This window comes from Myotis daubentonii, chromosome 3, assembly GCF_963259705.1.
Source record: "Myotis daubentonii chromosome 3, mMyoDau2.1, whole genome shotgun sequence".
Lineage (NCBI taxonomy): Eukaryota > Metazoa > Chordata > Mammalia > Chiroptera > Vespertilionidae > Myotis > Myotis daubentonii.
The window spans coordinates 963153-985000 of NC_081842.1; the positions used below are offsets into that span (position 1 = coordinate 963153).

At 61.9% G+C, this 21848-nt stretch overlaps 1 protein-coding gene across 7 annotated transcripts in view; it reads right to left on the reverse strand.

Moving 5' to 3' along the window:
- Window positions 1-21848, reverse strand: part of TIAM1 (TIAM Rac1 associated GEF 1) — a 167911-nt gene that overhangs the window by 112747 nt on the left and 33316 nt on the right. For 6 of the 7 annotated variants that reach the window (XM_059686299.1, XM_059686294.1, XM_059686293.1 and 3 more), the window contains exon 2: window positions 15092-15149. The exons of the other annotated variant lie outside the window; for it this stretch is intronic. The gene's annotated coding sequence lies outside the window, so the exon portion shown is untranslated. The remainder of the gene's footprint in view (window positions 1-15091; window positions 15150-21848) is intronic. 7 annotated transcript variants of the gene reach the window in all.

Consider the following 21848-nt stretch of genomic DNA (forward strand, 5'->3'; position numbering starts at 1 on the left):
CCATCAGCCCAGGAGCTTTTCATCGCCACACAACCTGGTGTCCAGTGAGTTCTGTGAGGCGAGTGAGGGCGCTGGCAGACAAAAAGCCCACTCCCGGCGGGATGGACGGACGGTGTATTCACGTATGTATACACCCACATACAGATACAGACATGTCCATGCACATGGCCCAGCACACCAGGAGACCCCTAACTTCATTTAAAAATGAAAGCAGCACCGGCTGGCATGGCTCAGTGGTTGAGTGTCGACCTATGAACCAGGAGATCACGGGTTCGATTCCCGCTCAGGGCACAGGCCTGGGTTACGGGCTCCATCCCCAGTGGGGGGCGTGCAGGAGGCAGCTGATCATGACTCTCTCTCATCGTTGATGTTTCTCTCTCCCTCTCTCTCCCTTCCCTTCCTCTCTGAAATCAATAAAAGCGTATTTTAAAAAATGAAATAAGCAGTTGGGCTCAGCGTCCCCACCCCTTCCCACTTCCTCTCTGGCCGCAGTGTGGACCCAACAACGCTTACAACCCAGAGGCGACAGAAAGGAAGTGGGAAGATGGGGTGGGGGCCCCCCAACACCCCAGATCCCAGCACCGCCCAGCACCGCCTGCCTTCACCTCCCATGGACCCACTGCCCGGGCACCCCTCCCACGGCCCTGAGTCCCCTCTCTTCTCTCCTTCTTCTTTTTTTAATTGTATTTATTGACTTCTTTTTAGAGAGAGGGGACGGAGAGAGAAACATTGGTTGTTGTTCCACTTATTTATGCACTCCCTGGTTGATTCTTGTGTGTGCCTTGACCGGGGATCGAACCCGCAACCGTGGCCTATCAGGACGATGCTCTGACCACTGAGCAACCCGGCCAGGGCTCATAAGTCCACTCTCTTGTCTGCACGGGGAGGAGGGGGTTACTTCCTGGGCAGGTGCCAGCCCACGGGCCGGGGACATGGAGTTCTCTGAGGTCCCTTCAGCCCAGGACGGGGGGGGGGGGGGGTGGGGGGGACTGCTCCTCTCCCCATCGTCACTCACTGGCTCTGCCAGTGCACCCCATCCTTCCTCCCCCACCGTCCCCGCCACCAAGACGGGCACCTGTCCAGGCCGGGCAATGACGGGCCCAGAGCCCCTGGACATGGGGGCTGAGCTGGTCCACACTGGCCTCCACGAGTCTATACCCCAAACCTGAGGCTGTCTGCCTGTGAGGTGGGAGGTGCGAGGTGCGAGGTGCAGCCAGACTGAGAAAACCGACCAACGCAGGGAAGCGGAGGAGAGCGCCCCCCGTGCCGACCGCTGCGTCCAGCCTCACCCCGTCCTCCGGGCCAGCACACGCCCACCCGGTCTTCGTTCCCCCGGGTCCCTGGCGGCGAGGCGCGAACAGGGCTGGGGTCCCGGGGCCTGGCCCTGGTCTGGGGGCGGACGCTGCTGCTTTGCTGGGGTGAGGGGCCCGGGCCTCCACTCCGCCCGCCTCTCCTTTTCTCTCTTTTAAAACTTTACCTCCTTATTCTTCCTTTTATCCTGTTTTCCTTTTTCCAAATATTGAGTGGCCCAGGTGAAGGCTTTAGGTGCTCCCTCCTCTATGAGAATGGAGAACTGAATTCAGAGCCGAGTCAGCCCGGCCGGGTGGCTCAGTGGTTGAGCGTCGACCTAGGAACCAGGAGGTCACAGTTGGATTCCCGGTCAGGGCACAGGCCCGGGTTGCAGACTCGGTCTCCAGTGTGGGGCGTGCAGGAGGCAGCCAATCAGTGATTCTCTCTCATTATTGATGCTTCTCTCTCCCGTCTCCCTTCCTCTCTGAAATTAATATAAATATATTTTTAAAAAGAACCAAATCAAGGACCGAAATTCGCGAGGTGCAGGAGATGCCTGTGCGGCCCCCACACCAGGACCCACCGCACTCCCTGGAGGAAGCCGGCGGGTGGGGCTCCTCGCGGGGCCACGAAGGAAGTGGCTCTCGGCCACACGCTCACAGCAGAGCCGCCGGGCAGGCCTCTTCCTGGGCGTTACCTGAAGCGTCTGCTCCATCCCCAGCAAGAAGCCCCACAGGAGACAGGCAGAGCCAGCAGCTCCATGACAACAGCGCAGGGTGTGCTGGGGAGGAGGGTGAAAGGGGCCCAGGAAACACTGGAGCACCCGCCACAGCGGAGTCAACACAGCGCCACCTACAGGAATCCTTGGGGAGAGTCCTGTCTGCTCTGCAAACAAGCCCTAGAGCAGCTGATGCCCTCGAGCCCAAAAACCATGGACTATAGGATGGGTGGATGGATGGGTGGGTGGGTGGGTGGATGGGCGGATGGACAGATGCACGGAGGGGCGGAGGGATGGATGGACGGGAGGACAGACGGACAGACGGACTGATGGATGGACGGACGGACAGGTGGATGGATAGATGGATGGATGGATGGTGGATGGTGGATGGATGGATAGATGGGTGGATAGACGGATTGATCAGGGTGTGTGGATGGATGGAAGGGTGGGTGGATAGATGGATGGATGGATAATGGATGGATGGATGGATGGATGGACAGATGAATGGATGAACGGGTGGATGGATGGAAGGGTGGGTGGGTGGGTGGACGGATGGACAGGTGGACGGGTGGACGGAGGCACGGAAGGATGGAAGGACGGACAGACAGACGGACAGATGGACGGAGAGACGGGTGGATGGACAGACAGATGGATGGATAGATGGACAGATGGATAGATGGATGGACAGATGGGTGGACAGATAGGTGGATGGATGGATGGATGGACAGATGGGTAGATGGGTGGATGGGTGGATGGATGGATGGATGGACAGATGGATGGACGGATGGGTGGATGGGTGGATGGATGGATGGATGGATGGACAGATGGATGGACGGATGGGTGGACGGATGGGTGGACGGATGGGTGCATGAGTGGATGGACAGATGTGATGAGAATAGAATGGTGGCAGGCACAAGAGGGTGTGCACTGAGAGGACAGAGGCCAGGCAGACAGCACCGTAACTGCTGAGTAAGGGCACGTGCAGAGTGGGCAGGCATTGCTACCCAGTCAGGCAGGAACTGCGTCGGGCTGTGTGGGGCGGGGGCTGCACGTGTCCCACCATCCCCAGGTGGGAGCGCTCTTCAGCCCTGGGAGGAAGGGTCTTCAAAGTAACTAAGGAAAAGTGAACGCGTACATGTGACCCTATCCAATGACTCGTGTCCTTATGAGAAGAGATTAGGACCAGGCAGGGGTGGCGGGAGGCCTGTGAGGGCGCAGGAGAGGGCAGGTGGGTGGGTGGATGAGTGGGTGGATGGGTGGATGGACGGGTGGATGGACGGCGACCGGCTGAGGAGAGAGGCCTCGGAGGACCAGCCTCCAGAACTGGCAGAAAACGAGTTCCTGTCGTTGACGCCACCGAGGCGGCCGCCGGAGACCAGTGGCGGGCAAGACAGTCTCTGCCGCGACCCCTCCGCTCGGCCGTGACCATGGCAAAGCGACAGCACGCAATCCGACAGAGCCACCAGCCTCCGCCCTTGAGCTGCACCCTCGGGCACAGCCGTCTAAATGCCAGGTCGTTCTGTATGTGGGAATTTACTCTCCTTCTCTGATTTTTTTCCAAACATTAAAAAATGAAAACCAGGCAGCGAGCAGTTTCAGGATCTGGGATGCCATCTCCGGTCACAGGAGGGACCGGAGGGGACGCTCTCTCCCATGGATCCCGCTCCAGCCTCCCTGCTCCGGGCTGTGCACCCGTCTCCTGCCTGCGACCATCCTCCTCCTTGGGCACCAGCCGCTCCGCCCACTGGGCTCCGACACCTTCCAGTGCCTGTGTCTCCACGTCCCTTCGTCGCCAGCACTCGTCACAGCGCCTGGAACACGACAGGTGCCTGATACACTTCCCCGAATCGAGTCAGAGTCCCCGACACCATGGAGTCACTGTCCAGGGGGGCTGGAGGCCGACCCCGGTGTCGCTGCCCTGCGGCCCGGCCGCCCCCACCTGTCTGACTGCAGCCGTGACCACTGCTCCCTGGGGGTGCATGACGGACATCAAGGACGAGCTGCACGTCAGCCAGAAGCTGGAGTGGCCCTTGTTCAGGAGCAGCTCTTGGCGGGTCAGAGAAGACAGGCCAGAACCGGGCCCCTGGGCCCTGCATGGCCGTCGGATGCAGGACCAGGCCCTCAGTGCACAGAGGGCGGGAAACAGGTCGCCCTTGGACCCTGAGTCCGGGGTCGATGGGAAGGGGCGGCCTACAGCAGCCCCCCTTCCTGCCTCCCTCGCCAGCCCCCGGGCCGGGAGATGCTCCCGTCAGCAGACGCTCACCGGCACCTCGTGGTGACACTGCGGCCGGGCCGTCCACAGCCTCCCTCCCAGCCCTGTGTGTCCAGGAGGACGAGCCTGGAGCCGTTCCTGAAGCTTCGCCGCCTCGGAAATCTGCAGGGACGGGAGCCAGAGGTCAGATCTGTGTGCAAAGGGTGAGGAGAACCAGGGCACCTGCCCGGAAATGACTCCCACTCGAGGGGCCGGACCTGAAGGTCGGCCCAAGGCCTCGCGGGGCCCCGGGGCAGGAAGGCAGGGGACAGGTGAGCAGGAAGGAGGGAGGGGGGACGCCACCCTGCACCTCAGGCTGGCCCAGCCCCCTCCCCTCGCCGCCCCCCTCCGCCCTCTGAGAGGGACAAGACAGCCCGGACAGCAGGGCTCAGCGGGGTGGTGGTTCAAAAGACTGTTGTTAAAGTTACCAGGCATGAGGGTAACTGAAAACTAACAGGATAGTTGATAATATTAAGGGGCTGTAGTGCTCACGGAGTCTCATGTTCTTATCTTTTGGGGACACAAACTGACATATAAGGTCTGAGATGTGCAAAATAATCCATGGGCTGTGTGTGTGTATGTGTGCATGTGTGTGCATTCGTGTGCATGTGTGTGTGCGTGTGTGTTGACTGCAGATGAAAGCCGATCCGTCATGGATTGCTAATCCCTGGAGCTGGGTAAGGGGTCCCTGAGCGTTTGGATGGGCTTTTCCATCTGTAAACATCTGAAATTGCCCTTTAGACCAGCACGGACGAGACACGCTGTGGTCAGCACACACCGCGAACGCCTCCGGTGGCCCGAGGGGCGGTGTGGCCTGCCAACATATTTTGTTTGGATTGTGGGACTGTTTTCTTAAAGTCTCTTTCCTTTTTGATCCAACATCTAAAATAATTCCTCACATAAAACCATAACTTCCCGTTCCTCTTGGGAACACAAAACTCTGGCGATTCCAGCCCAGCGCCCGGGTCACCTGGCTCCGGCGGACAGCTCCCGGCCCTGGTCCCGCGGTTGGGGCCCCTCCGAGCGGGACGCTGCCCGAGGCTCCCTCAGCCCAAGGCTCCTGCCCAGTGACCAGACGGCCCTGCGACAGCGTCCCCCTGGCGCTGGGGGGCGGGGGGCGCCGTTTCCATCCCACGGTCGCTGATGGGAAACAGATGGACGGTCGGCGCTGCAGAAGAAAGCGCTGGCGTCCGGGGCTCGGGCTGCGCCTTCTCTCGGCCGGTCCTGCTCGGCTCCGGCTGCAGACAGGACGGGGCCGGGAGCCGATTAGTCCCGAACCCCCCACCCCCCCGCAGCGGAGGGTCAGCCAACGAGGCTGAGTCATCCACCCGCGGCTCCCACGGGTCGTCGGAGGAAGGAACAGGGAAGAGGAGAGGAGCAAAGGCCCCGCCCTGCTGGACGCCGCCCTGCGTGTTCTCGGCCCGTCGGTGGCCCTCCCAGCAGGACCGGGCGCAGCGCCACGCTCGCCAGAAACACGGGCTCCGAGCCGTCAGGGGAGCCCCGGTGAACCTGCGCCCGTGAGACGGGCGGTCAAAGGCCGAGCCCTGACCGACGGCCCGCACGGTGCGGCCAGTGCCTTCTCATCGGACACGGAGAACGTCCATCCGTCTCCCTCCCCAGGTACGTCCTACCCCTCGCGTGCCCTGGACTCTCTCGGACCCAGGTTTCCCGTCCCAGCTCCGGGTCCGTCCGTTCCTCCAGCCCAGCTTCACGCCAGGTCAGGCAGCGACCCGTTCGCTCAGATCCGACTTCCAGGGACCTCAGGTTCTCCCCAAAGTGAGCGTCCCCAGCTCCCAACAGCCGAATCTGAAACTTTTTTAATGTGTGTGTGTGTGTTTATTGATTTCAGAGAGAGGAAGAGGGGGAGAGAGAGAGAGAGAGAAGCATCAATGATGAGAGAATCATGGATTGGCTGCCTCCTGCACACCCCACACTGGGCATCAAGCCCGGAACCCGGGCTTGTGCCTTTGACCGGAATCGAACCTGGGACCCTTTGGTCTGCAGGCCGACGCTCTATCCATTGAGCCAAACTGGCCAGGCTATTCTGAAATTTAATTCATTCAACTGCAGACAAGTGAGAATGAGCAGGTGGACCAGCCCGGGCCACGGATGAGATACGACTGTGGCCACGCGCCCCACCCAAGCTCTCCGATCGGCGGCTCCCACCTCCCTAGTGACCGCACACCTGACAATGCCTCCCTGGCTTTCCCGTACCCCCCAACGTGCCCAACGCCAGCAACCCCTCCTCCCACCAAAATGCAGGAGCAGGGGGCCCGCTCAGGCACCCGGCCCCGCGGCACGCAGCCACCCCGGCGGGTCCTCCCCGCACGGCACTTAGAAAAACACACATTTGAAGGGAAAAACAGTAAGATACGTCTTCGCACCCACAACAATGACTGCAGTCAACCAGAGGAAGCAGCAAGTACAGGCAAGGGCGTCAAGAAATCGGAGCCCATCGCTTCTCGGCCTTTTGGCTAAGATCAAGTGAAGAAATCAGAGCCCACTGGTAGGATGGGGAACGGGGCGGCCACCGCAGTTCCAGTTCCTCAGACAGTAAACCCAGAGCGACCGCGGGCCCCGGCAAGGTCCTTCCTAGGAAAATGACAACGCTGTGCACAGGAGCGCTGCACGTGTGTCAGAGCACAGCGGTTCTCAACCTTCTGGCCCTTTAAATACAGCTCCTCATGTGGTGACCCAACCATAAAATTATTTCCGTGGCTACTTCATAACTGTCATGTTGCTACTGTTATGAATCGTCATGTAAATATCTGATATGCAGGATGGTCTTAGGCGACCCCTGTGAAAGGGTCGTTCAACCGCCAAAGGGGTCGCGACCCACAGGCTGAGAACCGCTGGATAGCAACAGGGTCTGTAAGAGCAAAAGAGCAGAAAGAACCCAACGCCCCTCAGCTGATGGGCGGGTGGCTACAGGACGCTATCCCCGCGCCACCAAGAGCGTCCGGCGAGGAAGGGATGAGGTGCGGACACAAACCACAGCTTGAACACACTGCGGTCAGAGAAAGGAAGCCGCCACCCAGGCCCAGCACTGCCTGACTCCACTCACATGAATGGTCCAGACAGGCAAAGCCAGAGACAAACGGGCTAATGGCTGCCCGAGGGTGAGGACGAGGTGGGAGAGTTGGGGGGACGTGAGGAGGGACCCGTAACGGATGCAGACTTTCTTCTGTGATGAACTGGATTGTGGGGATGGCTGCAAAGCTCCAATATTCTAAACACTGTTGACGTGTGCACTTTAAGGAGGTGAATCCTATGCCACGGGAATTACAGCTCACTGAGTGATTTAAGAGAAAAAGTCTAGCGTGGCTGGCGTGGCTCAGTGGTTGAGCTTTGACCTATGAGCCAGGAGGTCACAGTTCGATTCCTGTTCAGGGCACAGGCCCGGGTTGTGGGCTCGATTCCCAGTAAAGGGTGTGCAGGAGGCAGCCGATCCATGATTCTCTCTCACACTGATGTTTCTCTCTGTCTCTCCATCTCCCTTCCTCTCTAAAATCAATAAAAATATTTTAAAATTTTTTTATTTAAAAAAAAAGTCTATTGGAAGATAATAAATTCCATCACTAGTCCTGATACAAAGAAAAGTACTTGGTCCCCTAGTCTTTCTAGATCATCAAGATGTCGGTCCAAATCCTAAGTTACACACATCTGCGAGGTTCGTGGTGCAGTCACACACCTAACTCAACACAACTTACCGCGACGCCATTGGCTCAGGACGGGGGCTGGGAACCAGAACTCGATTTGAGTCCTGACGCCACCACGCACAGTGCACCCCTCGCTCAGACCTGCCCCAGCCTCAGTTTCCCTTTATGTCAAAGGAGGAAAATAACAGAGCCCTGCCAGGCGGTGGTGAGAAGTGGAAGAAGTCGTTCATGCGAGCGGCTACGCAGGTCCCTGGCAGAGAGCACACTCCCACACTAACTCCATGGACACACAGACCCTGCAGGCGTGACACTGACCACAGAACCAACGCGCACACCTGCGCAGTGGCCCGAGCCGCGGAGGAACAATCAGAACACCAGCCAGACCCCGAGCACTGCGCACGGAGGTTCCGCGGAGCCGTGGGAATTCCTGAGTCAGAGATGGGGGGGGGGGGCCGGCGGCTAGGCAGCCTCCCCACCACCCGCCCCCCGTGGGAGGCCACGCCCGGAGTGTCCGGACGAACAGCAGGAAGCTCCCCGCGCACCACCTGCAACCACAGGGGACATGGCGCGTGAGGACAGGCTCCCCGCCCCTCCCGCAGGGCGGGAGGAAGAGAACAGCCGAGAAAGGACGTGACCAGGTCACAAAAGCCAAGCTCGGCCACGAGACCCCCAATTTCAACTTCTCCGACCGCTGACTGTCAGGCCGCTCTGCAGTTCAGTAAAGACATAAAAGAATACATTGTCGCCCTGACCGGTGTGGCTCACTGGATAGAGCGTCGGCCTGCGGACCAAAGGGCCCCAGGTTCGATTCCGGTCAAGGGCATGTACCTGGGTTGCGGGCACATCCCCAGTAGGAGATGTGCAGGAGGCAGCTGATCGGTGTTTCTCTCTGATCGATGTTTCTAACTCTATACATCTCCCTTCCTCTCTGTAAAAAATCAATGAAATATAAAATAAAAACCACCCTTCCTCCGCCTGCTGCTGGCTCCCAGCGCCCAGCCCGGATGCTTCCCATGGTCCTTTCCGAACGTCAAAGTACGAGCGAACTTGCAGATCAAAACCAAAGCTTAGGAACCCTGGTAGAAAAGGAACTAGCATCCTTCTTCCAGAACCGTCCGATTCCCAGGAAAGAAGGGCCCCTGACCTGGGCCGCCCATCAGAGGGCCTCCCCGGCGCCCACCGGCCATGCCCTTCGCAGGAGACTGAGGTCCCCACCCAGAGGCCAGCCCCGCCCTCCCAGACCCGCCCTGGCCCAGGCCCCGCCCTCCCAGACCCCGCCCTGGCCCAGACCCGCCATCCCAGACCCCGCCCTGGCCCAGGACCGCCCTCCCAGACCCGCCCTGGCCCAGGCCCCGCCCTCCCAGACCCCGCCCTGGCCCAGACCCGCCCTCCCAGACCCCGCCCTGGCCCAGGACCGCCCTCCCAGACCCGCCCTCCCAGAGCCGCCCTGGCCCAGGCCCCGCCCTCCAAGACCCCGCCCTGGCCCAGGCCCCGCCATCCCAGACCCCGCCCTGGCCCAGACCCGCCATCCCAGACCCCGCCCTGGCCCAGGACCGCCCTCCCAGACCCGCCCTCCCAGAGCCGCCCTGGCCCAGGCCCCGCCCTCCAAGACCCCGCCCTGGCCCAGACCCGCCATCCCAGACCCCGCCCTGGCCCAGACCCGCCATCCCAGACCCGCCCTCCCAGACCCGCCCTCCCAGACCCCGCCCTGGCCCAGGCCCCGCCCTCCCAGACCCGCCCTCCCAGACCCGCCCTGGCCCAGACCCCGCCCTCCCAGACCCGCCCTCCCAGACCCCTCGCAGGGCCCTGTCCGTCCCACGGGGCCTACGGGAAGGAAGCCCTGCCCTCCGAGGGCAGACACCAGTGGGTCCGCGGCTGGAGCGGCCGGTGTAGGTCGGCGTCCATGGCGCCCGGCTGGGCGGCCACCTGCCCAGACCCCTGCGAGGCCTCTGCTTGGCTCTGGGTCAGGCCTCCAGGTGGGTATGGAAGTGGGTTCCAGCCAGGAGACTGACCTGCTCGGCCTGCAGTTTGCTGGCTGAGTTACAGCCTTTTACACATTTAGACACCCACTGGGTCGGCGTCGCCAGCCTCGCGGGCCTCGCGGACCTCGCGGACCGGCTGGCGAGGCGGCCGCGGGCCTGGATGAGCCTTCATTTGTCCTCTGGCCCAAACCGGCTTTCTTCCACAGAGACAACGGGTCTTTACATTTAAAAAGCCGCCAGGCGCGCAGGGCCCCTCACAGAAACCGAGGAAAGGCCGTGTGAGGCGAGTCCGCTGTTTGCCGTGGTGACCGTGAGCCGTGGCGAGCGGGCGCCCGCCGACCTTGGTCCTCGCGGGGCTGCCCGTCAGGTTCTCCCCGAGCCCCTCCTCCCAGAGGCGCCCCGAGCCCACAGCGGGCCCATCGGCATCAAGTCCTGGGCGTCGGGCCCGGTTCCGCGAATGACGGGGTCCCCTCCACCAGCAGATTAACGCCTGTCTGGGTTCTTAGCCTCACCCAAGGATACGCTGTGGTTTTTATTTTTATTACCTTTTTTCTAGTCCTTATTGTTGAAAGTATGACATAGGTCCTTCCCCCCCATTAACCCCTTCCAGCCTGCCCACCCCCCAGCCCACCCCCGGCCCGCACCACCCCACTGCACGTGTCCATGGGTGATGCATACGTGCACACAAGTTCCTTGGTTGATCGCTTCCCACCCACCCACCCCCGCCTTCCCTCTGAGGTTCAACAGTCGGTTCAGCTCCTATGTCTGTGGGTCCACTTTTGTTCGTCAGTTTATTTGGTTCGTCAGGTCCCGCCTGTGAGTGAGGTCATGTGATACTTGTCTTCCTCCGACTGGCTTATCTCACTCAGCACGATGATGCTCTCCAGGTCCCTCCGTGCTCATTGGTTTTTAGAGCGAGCAATGGACAGAGAGAGAGAGAGAGAGAGGGAGAGAAACATCAACTGGTCGCCTCCCAATCAACCTCTGTGTCCGGGGTGAGCAGCGAGCCCCCGCCAGGGCTGCCTGGCTTTCGGGGATGAAGGTCAGGGCCCCGCGGAGCCGGCGGAGTCTGCTGGAGGCTGATGATCACACGAAGCCACGTAAGAAGCAATCTGAGCGGAGACAGAGCCAGCATGTGGCCGGCATCGCCCCCGACCTCACCACCAGCCGCTCAAATACATCAGCTCCACACGCCCTGCGCTGGCCAGGGCCGCTCCAATGTCACGTTTTATTACATTAAATTCAAAACTGGACTTGAACTGAATGTGTACGTGTTTTCTTCTTTACATCTTTCAAACATTACATAACTGAGCACGTTTGTATCGTAATTAAACGAAAACTTCATTAACTACAGCTGTATGCCCACACACGTAGGTCACGTGTGTCTGTCACATCCGCACGGATGTCTGCAGCAGCAACTCGTCGCTGCCCAACCCTGGGAGCACGGAGCTGCCCTTCCGCGGGCGCTGGGTGAGCAGGCCGTGGTGCCTCCCGACAGTGGAATACGACGCAGCACCAGCAGGAAGTGGGCTGTCAACCACGAAACACATGCAGGAGCCTCATGCATGTGACCAAGTGACAGGGGCCAACGGGAAAGCTGCACCCTGAGGGCGGGAGAGGGACTAGGACAAGGACCCGTCCTGCGCGCGGCTGCAGTAACGAGCACGTCCTTAGACACCGTCAGGACTCGCCGAGGGCGCACCAGAGGGGCCGTGGGGACCCACGCAGGTTCACGGTAACCAACGTACCCCTTCAGTCCACGAGGCGATGCTCTATCCACTGAGCCAGACTGCCTAAGGCTGTTTGTTTCTCCTAAGATTTTTTAAATTGGTTTTTAGAGGGAGAGGAAGGGAGAGGGAGAGGGAGAGAAACGTTGATGTGAGCGCACAACATCCATCAGCTGCCTCTTGCAGGCCCCCCTCCCCTCCCCTCCCCCCGAGGGTCGAGCCCACAACCTGGGCCCGTGTCCTGACCCAGAAGAGGACTAGCAACTCCCATGCACAGGACACCGCCCAACTGAGCCGCCCGGCCAGGGCGGAGATGGAACTGGTGTTTAGGTCACAGGTAAGAACCCAAAAGCCATCGAGTGCACAGGGAAGGCATGTCCAGAGGCGCTCACGTAACTCCAGGCCCGGCGGCACCAGGCACGCTGATTGGGGCCGTCAGTCTCCACCGCCCTCTGCTTCGCTGGTCTCGCAGGCAGTCAGCGCTTCACCAGGCGAGCAGACTGCGGCCTCAGGCACCCCCTCCCCACACCTCGGCCGGACCTGGAATTCGGACTGGGCCCAAGAGGAGCCAGGCCCGAGAGGAACCGCCTACTTTCCTACCCAACCCGGAGCCAACGCCAACAGCGGCGAACTGTTCCCGGACTGGGATGCGGCCGCCACGCGATCACCCGCCTCCCAGACACAGGCCTCTCCACCCCAGCCAACGGGCAGGCGGCGTCCACACGGGACTCGATCCAGCCATGCAGACTCTCACTTCAAAATCGGGAGTTGAGCCCGGGTGGTGTGGCTCAGTGGTTGAGTGTCGACCTAGGAGCCAGGAGGTCACGGTTCGATTCTGGTCAAGGGCACATACCCAGGTTGTGGGCTCGATCCCCACTGTGGGGGGTGCAGGAGGCAGCCGGTCCATGACTCTCTCTCACCACTGATGTTTCTTTCTCTCCCTCTCCCTTCCTCTCTGAAATCAATAAAAAACTTTTTTTTTAAAATCTGGAATTGAGAGGCTCAGAGACCAGCCTGTTTTCTAAAGGGAGCCTGTGTGTGTTGGACAGAGCAGCCTTGTGCCCAAAGCCAGAGGCAGCCTGTGAGGCTGGGACTCTGAGGAGCCGCAGATGAAGCGAGAAGGCCAGGCGGGAGCCCACAGGGTCCTGGGAAACGGGAGGCCGGCACCTCACAGTCACGTCTCCTCTGAAGTCAGAAAAATACAAATATTCTTAAAGAAAGAGAGAGAGAACCACGGACCTGCAGCCGGAGGGATCGAGTCCTCAGCATCTCCCCGCCCCCCTCCCCCGCTGACCTCGGGCAGGCCGCTGACACCACCAGCCTCACAGGTTCCCTGGGGACGGGAGGAAGGTGACGCGCACACACCGAGGGCTCGGACGGTGCCGGCCACGTGCCAGGCCCCTTAAAGCGCGGTTTATTGTTGTTATTATTATTATTATTAGTTGCCGTAATAAACTTTGTTGTCTATCATTAATGGGGATGCAATAAACCGCCGTCTGTGGTTGTGATGAGTACAGGAGACGTTTATGGGGCTCCGGGGTCCCCTTTCCGAGATGAGAGGAAACGCGGGCGTCCCTGGGAGAACCCGCAGGTGGCAGCGCGGGGCAGCGAGGCCCACACCCTCCCGCTGCCTCCTGCAGCCAGAGCCACGCTGCGGGCAGGACCGCAGGCCGCGGGGTGAAGCGGAGACCGGATGGGGAGGTTCGGGCCCCAGCCCCACAGGCCGAGGGGGAGGCAGGGGTGTGCGCAGCCCTCCCCCCGCTCCCCTTTCCCCCGGAGACATCAACCCCCTCCCAGGAACGCGTCTCTCCGAGCAGCGCCCGACGCGTCTGTCCGGTTCTGCAGGTAATTCTCCTGAGACGCAGCCGCCCCGTGACTCCCGCCCCAGTGACTCCGACACGAAACCACCGGCAGAGGCGCCGCACCCAAGGGGGCTCCCAGGAAGGGCCCGCCTCCAGGGCCAAGGGGCCGCCCGCAGACGGGGCCGCACAGCGCGGGTCTGAGAAGAGGGTCGTGGGTCCTGAAATGCCGCCGTCGCCCAGGGAGCCGGTGCGTGGTGGCCAAGCCAGTCTCACAAACCGACTGCGAGGCCCTAAGTGCGAAGCCAGACGGAATCGCCGCCGAAATCCCAGGCGGCTCCGTGTTATTCCTTCTGCCTCCTGCTGGCGGCTGGGCTCCAGGGCGGGAGGGACCCAGAGGTCGCAGGTCAGGGCACAGGCCCAGGTTGCGGGCGATCCCCGGAAGGGGGCGTGCAGGAGGCAGCCGACTGAAGTTTCTCTCTCATCGTTGATGTTTGTATCTCTCTCCCTTCCTCTCTCTAAAATCCATAAAAACATTAAAAAAAAAAAGACAGACGCAAACTTCTGCAAGGACCACACAGCTCAGAACTGGTCGGGCTCGGTGAGCGATGCTCCAACAGCCACGTGAGCTGGAGTCTGACAGCCAACATCTAACCATAAAGAACTTATGTCGGTGGCCCTGCTGGGGTGAGAGGGTGCGACACAACCGCTGCTTTTCCTCCGCGGCCCCATCGTCCCTGCACACGGAGGCTGCGGCCGGAAGCCGGGGCCCTGGGCCCGGAGCGCTGGGAGGATGGGAGACACGAGCAAGCACAGACGGCAGAGACACAGCTGCGACCCCCCTCACCCTCCCGATCCATCAGAGACCACGGCTGGGACCCCCCACACCTTCCCGGTCCATCAGAGACCACGGCTGGGACCCCCTCACCCTCCCGGTCCATCAGAGACCACGGCTGCAACCTCCTCACCTTCCTAGTCAACGCCCAACCACTGAGCCACACCGGCCGGGCATATGAAGTATTTTTCACCAACAAACTGAACCTGAGCCTGATCCAGCCTTGAACTAACAGGAACTTTTGGGGACAATGAAACATGTTCAACAGCACAAGGACGTTGGCAGCACAATCTCCGTGTGGGGACCCACAGGACCCAACGCTGTGCAGAGAGAATGGGGGGGGGGGGCGCCCGCCTCCCGGCAGAGCCGCGGGAGGGGAACCCACGAGTACAGGGTGTGGGCCCCGGTTAAACCCTCTGGTAACCCTGAGTGCTCTTAACTCATCGTGGAAAGTGATTTCTGAGACGGTCACGGAGATCAGAACATACTAGTGACGGTAAGAAATCAACTATTGTTCATTTTCACATGGGATCATAGTCCTGTAAAACAATCCCTATCTTTTCAGAGTCAGACTAAAATGCTCCCTGAGAACCTGGCTTCCGTCACAGCCTCTCCCCACCATTCCCCTCAAGCAGACGACCTGGGCGGTTTGGGTCCCGTAGAAGCTCGCTGTTTGGAACACACCCGTGAGGGAGGCCGTGCAGAGAATGAGGGATGGGAAGCAGCGAACACCAGGTCAGGTCCAGGGCGACAGGATCAGTGACTGTGCGGCCAGGCACACGTACGGCAGAGCCCGGCGCCCCCGGCACGCATGCGGGTAAACCACTCACCAGGTGCGATGCAGGTCACACCTCCAGCGACGCGGACATCTGGAACACGGCCACCAACCTGGGGATCAAAGGAAGGTTCTGAGTGACAGCAGCCTTCACGAAGCCTCGCTTTATCCGAGAGAAACCGCTCACCCTTCATAAAACCCTCGAACCAGGCTCCGCGCGCCCACAGCAGAGGAGAGAAGCAAGGCACTTGGAGGGGGAAGCGGAGAGCCCAGATCGGGGCGTTCACAGGGTAACGAGGAGGCACAGGCGCGACCCAGGGCCTCACCGGCGCCACTTCTACAGCAGCGACACCAGGCTCAGCCGGGTCGGGTCCTGTCAGACACAGCACGAAGGGCGACACGGTGCCGCCTACGGTTGTCCTCAGCAGGACGGCTACAGTTAAGAAGCAATCTCTCCCCGAGGGAGGAGCGTGCCGCGCCAGCACGGGGGAAGGATTGAGAAAAGACAGACAAGAGAATGAACGCTGGGTCTCCGTGGGACGCTGCTCCCTGGTGGAGAGAGACAGCAACCACCCCCAAGCCGTGTCTTTATTTTACAGCAGATGCCACGAGGCAAAGCAGGGGCGTGATCACGTTGTTCACAGCATTCTCGTGAGTTTCAACCTCACTCCACTACATGCACCCGAACTCTATCACACAGGCACGCGGGGCCACGTGTTCGGACCACAGGTTCAAGCTCACAACCACAGCCGTGGGCTATAATTGTGCTGGGGGGCTCTGCCCTCCAGCTGGGACTTGCACGTGGCCATGAGAGGCCTGTGCCCTCTCCTCAGTGCAAGGCTTGAATCTGTGCAGACGCTGTAGCCGCACCCCACAGAGGAGGTTTCCGCGCCCCCCTAGTCCAGACACCACTGTGCTCCACAGAGCAGCCGGGCCTGGCACCACCAGCCACACGCCAGGCACGCGTGTCCTGGAGGCGAAGATGTGTTTTTCCCGTCACCGTCCCTGGAATGACGAGACACGCACACCTAGCAGAGGATCCCCTCACCCAGTGGGGACCATCACAGCGCCTACCTCAGGGCTGTGCGCCACTGGAGTCTGCCATGGAAATGCTCTCCCGCCCAGGGCTCCCATCAGAAGCTGCTCCTGCCACGGGATCGGCATCGCGGTGCTGCCTGGAGACCTGCCCCTGGTGCCCACCCCACGCGTGTCAGAGTTCTCCCTCTTCCATGGGGGTCCCTGAGGGCGCTGGTTCCGGGGGTGCTGGTCCCTGAGGGCGCTGGACCCTGGTCCCTGGGGGTGCTGGCCCCTGGTCACAAGGGTGAGGGCGGGGGCTGCCCAGTGAGAAGCCGGAGCCCCAGGAGAGCAGCTCGGCTCCAGGCCCCCAGGCACCTGCTGGGTTTGTACCATCCACTGGCTCCCGGCACTGGCTACGTCCAGGACACTGTAGAGCAAGCGTGTCAAACTCGTGGCCCGCAGCCCCCAGGTGCCCACAACGAATATTTTTGCCCAGCCAATGTAACGGTTTGTAAGAAACATTTTAATAAAAATTTTGTAACTTAATTTTTACAACATCCTGTTACACATAATTATTAATAACCAACTACCACGTGCGCGAATGACTGATGACCGTCATCGTGTTGCACTCCTCTCCCTTACGCGCCTTACGCGCAGGCGCACCATTTCCACTAACACCAGCAGCGAATATCTTAGCAGCCGACCTCCTCATTCGTCCTGCACTGACTTGTTTGGGGTGCGCAACAGGAAATATTTCGCTTTCGGAGAACAAGAAAAATAGGTTTATCTGCGTCACGCTTATTAATTTGTGCAGTTATTCAGTGTCTGGGAAGTGAGTGTTCAAGAAAAACATTAATTTTTTGTTAAAAAGTTCTATTATTTTATGTGAACGATGGCTCGTTTATCTCAGCCCTTTGTGTTCAGCCTCTAATGACCTGCCGAATACAAAGGGGCTGTGTGACCTCCCCATAGGGGCCAGCTCCCAACTGCCCCACGGGGTGACCTCCCACGGGGCCGGGTGACCCCCATAGGGGCCGTGTGACCTCCCATAGGGGCCGGGTGACCTCCCATAGGGGCTGTGTGACCTCCCATAGGGGCCGGGTGACCTCCCATAGGGGCCGGGTGACCTCCCATAGGGGCTGTGTGACCTCCCATAGGGGCCGGGTGACCCCCATAGGGGCCGTGTGACCTCCCATAGGGGCCGGGTGACCTCCCATAGGGGCCGGGTGACCTCCCATAGGGGCTGTGTGACCTCCCATAGGGGCCGGGTGACCTCCCATAGGGGCTGTGTGACCCCCATAGGGGCCGGGTGACCTCCCATAGGGGCTGTGTGACCTCCCATAGGGGCCGGGTGACCCCCATAGGGGCTGTGTGACCTCCCACGGGGCCGGGTGACCTCCCATAGGGGCTGTGTGACCTCCATAGGGGCTGTGTGACCTCCCATAGGGGCCGGGTGACCCCCATAGGGGCTGTGTGACCTCCCATAGGGGCCGGGTGACCCCCATAGGGGCTGTGTGACCTCCCACGGGGCCGGGTGACCTCCCATAGGGGCTGTGTGACCTCCATAGGGGCTGTGTGACCTCCCATAGGGGCCGGGTGACCCCCATAGGGGCTGTGTGACCTCCCATAGGGGCCGGGTGACCCCCATAGGGGCTGTGTGACCTCCCACGGGGCCGGGTGACCTCCCATAGGGGCTGTGTGACCTCCATAGGGGCTGTGTGACCTCCCATAGGGGCCGGGTGACCCCCATAGGGGCTGTGTGACCTCCCATAGGGGCCGGGTGACCCCCATAGGGGCTGTGTGACCTCCCACGGGGCCGGGTGACCTCCCATAGGGGCCGGGTGACCCCCATAGGGGCTGTGTGACCTCCCATAGGGGCCGGGTGACCCCCATAGGGGCTGTGTGACCTCCCACGGGGCCGGGTGACCTCCCATAGGGGCCGGGTGACCCCCATAGGGGCTGTGTGACCTCCCATAGGGGCCGGGTGACCCCCATAGGGGCTGTGTGACCTCCCACGGGGCCGGGTGACCTCCCATAGGGGCTGTGTGACCTCCATAGGGGCTGTGTGACCTCCCATAGGGGCCGGGTGACCCCCATAGGGGCTGTGTGACCTCCCATAGGGGCCGGGTGACCCCCATAGGGGCTGTGTGACCTCCCACGGGGCCGGGTGACCTCCCATAGGGGCTGTGTGACCTCCATAGGGGCTGTGTGACCTCCCATAGGGGCCGGGTGACCCCCATAGGGGCTGTGTGACCTCCCATAGGGGCCGGGTGACCCCCATAGGGGCTGTGTGACCTCCCACGGGGCCGGGTGACCTCCCATAGGGGCCGGGTGACCCCCATAGGGGCTGTGTGACCTCCCATAGGGGCCGGGTGACCCCCATAGGGGCCGGGTGACCTCCCACGGGGGCCGGGTGACCCTGTGCTAACCGCTCGGGCTCCCTGGGGGGACAGGTTGGGTGGGCGCTACGTTGGGCGCTTCTGTCCTCCCCCCGCCCACGTGCAGAGAAGGCGGGGAAAGGAAAGTGACTCGTGAACTGCAGGGCAGTTCGTCACCCGCCCAGACCAGAACCCCCCACGCATCCAAGACCCCATGGGCCGTGGCTGGTGAGGTTTTCCTACAGTCGCGCAGGCCCCCCCCAGGCCCCCCGAAACCCTCCCCACCCCCCGCTGGCCTCGTCCAGCCCTATCCTGCCCCGTCCAGCCCGACGGCAGCCGTGGCCGAGCCGGAGCGCGGGAGGCGGGCGGTAAGACCTGCAGAAAAGGGCCCGGGTTCCCGACCTCGTCCTCGGCAAAACCCGACGAGGCCCGGGCTGGGGACGGTCAGCGCCTCCGGGAGCCAGAGCGGAGCTGCCAGCAGCGAGGGCCAGAGAAACGCCCGAGGGACGGGGGTGGGAGGAACGTCAGAACCAGCCTAAAGGGCCGCAGGCGCCGCCGACACGCCGGTTCCTCCTCCAGACGAACGCAGCCGTGGGGCTCTGAGCACAGACCCTCTTCAGCGAGGCCGGCAGGCGGTTACTTGTCGATGAAACAAAACACACATGAAAGGGCCTAGAAGCCCCTCAGCCAGCCTCGCGGGGGCAGGTGCGCGGGGCCTCCGGTTAGAACAGCGCCGCCCGCTCTCCTGCGTGGGGACTCCGGGTCTGCAGCGCTGATGATCCTGAGGGAGAAGCCGTCGGTCATCCGGAAGCGCGGCCGGGGTGACGGCCGGGGTGACGCAAACCCGGCTTGTCTTCGCTGGAACGGAAGGAGAAACCCCCCAGCGCGGGGGGCCGGCTGGGGAGGAGCGAGGAGGATGCGCATTCTCTCTGACGGACGGGCGATCGGGCTGCGGGACGGAGCCTGTCCCTCGTCTTGTGTGTCCATCCATGTTCTTGGAAAATGACAGCTTCACTAATGGGGCCGATCGGCTCAGATGCCAACAATCGTAAACGCCCAAAGTCGTCTTTTCCTCCGTTCGCTTCCAAAGGAGAGGGGACACGCGTCCAGGTGGGCGGCCAAGCGGACGGCGGGCGTCAGATGCTCCCGCAAACGGCCGATGCGCCGAGCCGTTCCGGGCCAGGGCCGTTCCCCTTCACTGCAGCCCGGGGTGCAGACCACAAGGGCGACAAATTCACCAACAGCCAAAAGGGGCCTGAACCCACACTCAGCAGCCGCGAGGGGGTCTAAACCCACACTCAGCGGCCGCCAGGGGGCCTAAACCCACACTCAGCGGCCGCGAGGGGGCCTAAACCCACACTCAGCGGCCGCGAGGGGGTCTAAACCCACACTCAGCGGCCGCGAGGGGGTCTAAACCCACACTCAGCGGCCGCGAGGGGGCCTAAACCCACACTCAGCGGCCGCGAGGGGGTCTAAACCCACACTCAGCGGCCGCGAGGGGATCTAAACCCACACTCAGCGGCCGCGAGGGATCTAACCTCACACTCAGCGGCCGCGAGGGATCTAAACCCACACTCAGCGGCCGCGAGGGGGCCTAAACCCACACTCAGCGGCCGCGAGGGGGCCTAAACCCACACTCAGCGGCCGCGAGGGGATCTAAACCCACACTCAGCGGCCGCGAGGGGGCCTAAACCCACACTCAGCGGCCGCGAGGGGATCTAAACCCACACTCAGCGGCCGCGAGGGGGCCTAAACCCACACTCAGCGGCCGCGAGGGGGCCTAAACCCACACTCAGCGGCCGCGAGGGGGCCTAAACCCACACTCAGCGGCCGCGAGGGGGCCTAAACCCACACTCAGCGGCCGCGAGGGGGCCTAAACCCACACTCAGCGGCCGCGAGGGGGTCTAAACCCACACTCAGCGGCTGCGAGGGGGTCTAACCTCACACTCAGCGGCCGCGAGGGGATCTAAACCCACACTCAGCGGCCGCGAGGGATCTAACCTCACACTCAGCGGCCGCGAGGGGGTCTAAACCCACACTCAGCGGCCGCGAGGGGGTCTAAACCCACACTCAGCGGCCGCGAGGGGGTCTAAACCCACACTCAGCGGCTGCGAGGGGGTCTAACCTCACACTCAGCGGCCGCGAGGGGCCAGCAGACCCAGCTTCCTGCCGCTCGAGGGGGATTCCCAGGTCGCCCTGCATCTTCACACGTGTTTGTACATAACTGCTCATCACTGACCCTTCCCCACCCTCCTGGGCTGGGGCCTGTTGCCAGGCAACCAGTCCTGCTCCTGACGGTCTCTGAGTGAACGCCAACCACCGCAGACAGGGCCACAGGGAGGAGGACCCGCCTTCCCGCCGGCCGCCCGTCTGTGCCCCCGCGTCCGTCTCCCGCCCCCAACGCGGACCGTGCCTCCCCCACACAGCCCGCACCCGCTCCCGGTGGGCCTGGCGAAACCGCCCGCCGGTGGCTCAACCTGGCAAGTCACCCAGTTGAGCCGACGCGCCTCGGAGGGCTCGCACGGCTGTGACGCGGGCGCTTCCCTCCCTCAGGCCTCACAGCTACACTTCACGCCAGTCACACGGCACCGCCGTCCACTCACCGGAGTCTTCATCACAGTCGGGGAGGCCCCCGGCCTGGACTACAGGCGCCTGGATGGCGGGTCACACCTAGCTCCCTGTCTTCAGCTATTCCAACCATCTGCCTTTCTCGGCACAATTCCCACACTCCCTGCCCCTCGAAGGCTCGGAGCCCCAGGACCCGGAGGGCATCTAACGGGGAGGAGAGGGCCCCGCACGGAGTCCCACTAGGGAGAGAGGAGACGGCCCCGCACGGAGTCCCGCTAGGGAGAGAGGAGACGGCCCCGCACGGAGTCCCGCTAGGGAGAGAGGGGGCAGCGGGTCGGGGTCTCCAGGAGCGCCAGCCAGGCACGTGTCCACGCAGCCCAGCCACGGCTGCCAGTGCTGGAAACCCTCACGGCCCTGTTGGCCAGCAGGTTTCGGGGTCTCTGGGGTCCCAGTAATGACCGGCTCGGGCAGTGCCCACGGTAGGGCCAGCTCACTCAGGACGAAGCGGTGAAAGCTACTACGTGAAGGAGAATTCCGTGATCTGACGTCTGAGTCACTGCACAGGCTGGAATACCTACGCGATTATAAGCAATTACAAGGCAACAGGAATGAACTGCACCTGCGATTAGGAAGTTACAACGTGTGACGAGGCACAGGGCGAAGCAGACAGCGGGGTCGTCGCCCTGCCCCAGGAGGGCATGGAAATGGAGCCAGGCTTCACTTTACTACCTGCCTGTCATTAAAAAGAAAAACTGTAAATAAACTAGAAACATGACAGGGGCTGACTTCTCTCCCGCTCGTTGCCACGCTGGTGTCGCCCAGAGCTCACCGCCCGCTGGTCTGCCGGCC